Source organism: Tenrec ecaudatus, chromosome 13, assembly GCF_050624435.1.
Source record: "Tenrec ecaudatus isolate mTenEca1 chromosome 13, mTenEca1.hap1, whole genome shotgun sequence".
Lineage (NCBI taxonomy): Eukaryota > Metazoa > Chordata > Mammalia > Afrosoricida > Tenrecidae > Tenrec > Tenrec ecaudatus.
Genome location: NC_134542.1, coordinates 78296575 through 78301995, shown reverse-complemented (window position 1 = coordinate 78301995; position 5421 = coordinate 78296575). Strand labels below are relative to the sequence as shown.

Here is a 5421-nt window from a genome sequence, read left to right as displayed (position 1 = left end):
TATTGTAACCAATGAGATGACAAACTGATGTCAAACTGATAACCCGCTCTGTGCACCTCACCCAACTTTTATAATCTTAATAGCTAAAAATAAAACTCAGTCTCTTTTTAAATTTTTCACCATTTTACTAACAAAAGGAATGAACTCTGCTTTTAAATCTATCACATGAGGGCTGAAGTTGTGTAGCCTCATATTGTATCTTTTCACAGGATAAAAGAATAAACTGTTTTCCTCCTATGAAAAGATCATGTTTCTCATCCATACAAAAACATATTCCAAAAGGAGTAATGCATTCATGGCTGTACGCATGTTTGTTCAGTACAGATGAAGGCAGAGCTCTCTGTAAGTGATGACACTGGAGAGTTCTGTTGTCAGAAAACTTCCTTGTACTGGAATTATCATTATTATAGTTACTCAAGAGTAACTAATTTTCAGATTCAATTCAAAAGTAAATTTCCAAGTCTTTTAACTTCTTGTTTCTTTGGAATAAAAGTCTTTTTACCATGGGAATTTTTCTTTAGTTGTAAGATCAAATAGGAAATTCTTCTTCAGTAATATAAATGCATTCTTTGTGTCCATTTATTTAGTAGTAATAGAAAAGGTCATGTCTCCAATCTCTCTGGGTTACTTTATAAGACAAGTGTAACAAGTGTAACTCCGAGTTGCTCTGAGAGGTCTGGTGGTCTAGTGGGTTATGCCAACCATAAAATCAGCAGTTCAAAACAGCCAGCTGCTATGTGTCAGAAGGATGAGGATTTCTACTCCTCTAAAGATTTATAGTCCTTGTATGATATGTGAAACATATGCCAATAAAACTAATTTAAAAAGATTTACAGTCTTGGACATTCAAATGGGCAGTTTTACTCTGTCTTATAAGGCCAGTATGAGTGAGAATTGACTTCATAGCAGTGAGTTTGTTTTGTTTTATTTATTTTCCTTTTCTTTGTGAGGTGCTGTGAAGATACAAATGATGTACGTGATGGTTTCTGCTCTCGAAATACGTGATGTAATTCTAAAACAATGAAGAGCTGTGTATAGTTTAATTAAACTGTCTGATTCAGAGTCTCAGTGCTAGGAAATTTTAAGGAAGTCTTCTGACTCATGGCAGAGGCAGGTTTCAGCTTGGGAAGATACTGACTCCTGGTCTCAAACACCGTGTGGAGGGTTGGTCTGATTTAGAACCTACTCAGAGGTCTGGTGTTTGGGGTTGGTTGCAATATTTTTAACCATACCTTTATCAAAGTGAAAATTAACTTAATAAATTAAGATCAAGAGAGGTTAGGAAAGAACGAGAACTGGAAACAGGAACCATAGGGAGGGCGTGGTATTAATATTCATTGATCTCACCTTGAGGGTATTGTAATTAATGTGATGAAAGAAAATGTATGAGTCATTGGATGTCAAACTGATAACCTGCTCTCTGAACCTCACCCAATTCACAACACAAAGTTTTTCATAGCTAAAGATGATCGCCGACTGCTGACTGACTCCAGAGCTTAAGATCCAGAATGAGTATAATATAAATAATTAAATAGACTGTTTTTCGTATTTGTTCATTTTGGACAGCTTCACTTTCATCCTCACGAAATCCACACCCAGCCTTGCACACTGATGGGTGTTCACACCATGCAGCCATCCTTCTTTCTCCCACCCTTACTCATTGCACCTTCCCAGTTTCCTCTGGTGTCCAATCCTACTCACCCACAGACTGTGCAAGAAATTCAGCCACGCCGAAATATAGACTAACAAACCATTGGTGTGTTGGGGCCGAGTGGCAAGGTAGACACAAACCACTACATCCCTTCATTTACACGGTGTGGCCAAGGCACTTCCGTCTTCTGCTGTCCTTCAGTCATTCATGATCTCACTTAGAAAAGCCAATCATACACAAAGTGTCCAATGGCTCTATTTCTGCTGTCTTCCCTGTTACTAGCAACATTTTTATCTCTTACCTCTTCTGTTGTGAAATCAGATTAGACAACATTGAGGAAGGAACATAATTACTTCTTTGCTTCAAGACTCTTTGTTCTTAGCCCACTTTCCTCTTCAATGAGCAATAAGTTCCTCAATAAGTCCTTGTTTCCCTTACAAATAGCTGTCATTGAAGGGGTCAGTTGCGGTAAGTTTTAGTGGGCCACAGCTTCACCTTCTCCAATGTGGTCTGAGTCGCAGACGTAGGAAGGAGGGCACTTTACTACATTCCCTTCCTGAGCCCCAAAGTATTCTTCTTCATAATCTGTACCCCTTTATTATTCATGGAGGAGCCCTGCTGGGGTGGTGAGGTCTGCAGCAGCTGCCACGCCAAGGGCAAAACCCGAGACTTTCTACTCCTGTAAAAAGTTCCAATCTCAGAAACCCAAAGGGACAGCTCGACCATGTCCTATAAGTCAGAATGAACTCAGAGGCAGGGAGCTATAAGTTTGGTTTGCTTGTTATTCATCATATACAGTTAATAACTCTTTATGTTAAGCGTTCCCTGTTCAAATTACTGTGTGGTTTCTGTCTCCCAATTGGACCTTAACTGATATAAGAAGGGAAAAGATCTTCATTCCAGATGACTAAACCTTCAAAACATTTGTTTCAATGCCTGAAATAAGAGGTCACTTAACTTCCTACCAAGACAATTTACACAATGGCAGTATACTAAAGCCTTAATAAACTGACGGGTTTTTTTTCTGAAAAAGTAAAGTTTAATTAACAAATCACCCCCATAACATCTGCTAGTTCACTTTAAGCTTTCCCACTAGGTCCTCCAAAGGCTTCCGGTTCCCCTTGAGTTCAGATCACTAAACGGAGCATCCGAGGTGGGCCAGGGGCCAGGTCCTCCTTAACAGGGGCAGCAGCAACTGCTCCTGGGGCTGGACGACGTTGCCTGGGCGGGAGTCTGGGGCAGGAATGTCCGTGGCCTGAGAGACTGAACAGCCAGGCTGGCGTCCCAGGTGGTTCAGAAGGCCAGCGTCTTCATCAGCAGGTAAACTCTGGAATCCACCTCGAATCCATGCAGGTTGTTGGCATCACCTTGCAACCTCATGAGCAGCACCCCCGTAGGAGATGTAGGCAGAGAGGCGTGTGGCAGCTTCCGTCGACGTCTCATCTCCTTCGAGCCTATACACTTTCCCGTTCATTACATACTCAAACTGGTCTGCCCTGGAAGGTCAGTCGTCGGTGGGGTTGTATTCGCCATCATCCAGCGAGCCATCTTCGTATAAGGTGCTGGCTATGACCAAGCGGAACTTGTCACGCAGGTCCACGGGACAAATCTGAATATTTACATCCAAGGTGAGGTCCATTTTGAACAATTCACTCTCACAATGGAGTCGAGACACTCGGTCGAACTTCTTGCCTTTCTTTCACATTGAAAATATCCTAAAATAGGATGCCTGCCATCGTGAGGGGGCCACGAAAACTGAAGGGGTGCGCAGAGCACGACCAAGACTGGGAATGTGCGTACCTCCTCGCGCGGAGGATAAAAAGAAACCCAAAACTGAGGTTTTATACTCAAATTAATATCTCTTGTATTGTTTGGAAAAATTAAACTGACAGGCTGCACAAAACAGACAACAAATAAGAAGAAAACAGGTGTATGATACTTTGCACATGGTATTCAAAGTCCCACATCTTGAGCAGTAAGAAATGAGAATCATCATACCTATCTCCACGTACTCGGGAGCTAGGATCTCGAATGATGCAGTAAACGGCATGGAGGATTATATCTGACCTCCTCAGTCTTCCCTAGTGCCAAGAAACAGGGGTGAGACACACCTCCTCACTCCATCCTTCTTGACCTACTCTGACACCAAGCACGCCTACTTCTTTCTATGCTGGGTTTGAAAATGAATTGCAATGGCCACACGAAACTCATAGACAATACTCATGATTATGGGGATAATTAGGAAAGTTAATAAGTTACCACAAATGAGGATCAGTGAAAAATAAAGATACAGTCATTAACCTATCTCCTTAGCCAACAATCAAGTCTCTCTCTAATCCTGAGCCTCTCAGCTACATTATTTCTTGGCCTCTACCTCCATGGACCAGGAAGCCTGCCTGTCACTCGGTCGCACAGCCCCACAGCTGCAGTGCTGCGCCTCTTTCTCTGTCTCATAGTCTCCATAACACAGTCTCTGTTGCCTCTGGTCTCGACATCTGCCACTTCACAGACCGGGAGCAGACTTTTCCAATGGTCCTGGGCTTCCTCTCTCTTCTGCTGCAAAGAAATCCTCATACGGGGTGAGGACTCAAACTCACCAATCCCTTCTATTCATGTTACACACTACATGCATAGTCCCACCCACTCATTGGGAACGACAGAGACTTGGGTAGAAGAGCCATGTTAACAAATTCCAAAAAAATATTGGGGAAAAAAGAAATTCTACTCCACCACAAACGGGGTTGCTATAAGGAGCAATACATAGGGCTGTGGTGGAGTCTCCGGGTGGATCAAATGAGTCAGTGGGCCATAGCCTTGATCCCTCTGGAGCTGAGCTCCTCTGCCCAAGCAAGGCTGCCATGAGTTGGAATCCACTTGACTGGAACCATCAGTAGCAAGGGCAGTGCTTGCCAGGAGAACTTTTCCATAAAGGCCATTTGTCATGGTCAATCTTATTGTTTATGACTCCCTTGGACTCTATTATTATAGCAGGAAGATTTCAGTGGCTAGTAACAGAAATTTCAACTCCAAATAACTTGAACCCAAAAAGGAATGGCTTGGATTTCACAATGAGAAAGTCAAAAGGTAGAGGAAGCTTCAAAGTTGGTTAATCAAGTAGCTCATCAATGTCATAAAAGATGTGTCACTTGAGGTTATCTTATGTTGTTACCTTACTCGAGGAAGAATTGTTTTTTCTTTCTTTCTTTTTTTTTTTTTTTTAAGAGTTAGACTGACTACCACCCATGATGAGGGCTCTGCTTTGCTGGTTCCTTTCAGCGGCAAGGAAAACTGCAGTCCAAGCAAGAGTCCAGGAATCCACCCAGATGAGACTGACGGGTCAGATACCCCTGAGATGATCGCAAAAGACAAGGAAATATGTTGGACAGACTAGTTTAACCTGCTCCTGGATCTGGAAGATGAAAAGGGCATGTAGGTGTTGCATAGGCAAACAATAAAGATCTGGCTTAAATCATTTAAATTCTCTCAGTCTATTCTTTCCTGCTATTCTTGTATGAATTTACATTGTTGTTTTACAGAATGAGTGAAGATGTATGTAAAAGGAATCATCAAAACAGAACAGGAAAACTCTTGGCATCATGTGCCAGGCACTGTGCTAAACTCGTTACAACCATCCAGTCCTCAAAACTACAGTACAATGTATGCAGGGAGCTAGTGAAGAGTGGGTCCAGAATTTAGAACCCAGTCAATAGATCTCTAGGATCTGTACACTTAACGCTCCGGCTAGATACCTTTCATCAAAGAAGCGGCTT

The 5421-nt window shown here is 42.3% G+C and overlaps 1 pseudogene; it reads right to left on the bottom strand.

Annotated features, from left to right (window-relative positions):
• Positions 1-2893: 2893 nt before the first annotated feature.
• Positions 2894-3387, bottom strand: LOC142424494 (DNA-directed RNA polymerases I, II, and III subunit RPABC3-like; annotated as a pseudogene).
• Between the last annotated feature and the right edge of the window lie 2034 nt (positions 3388-5421).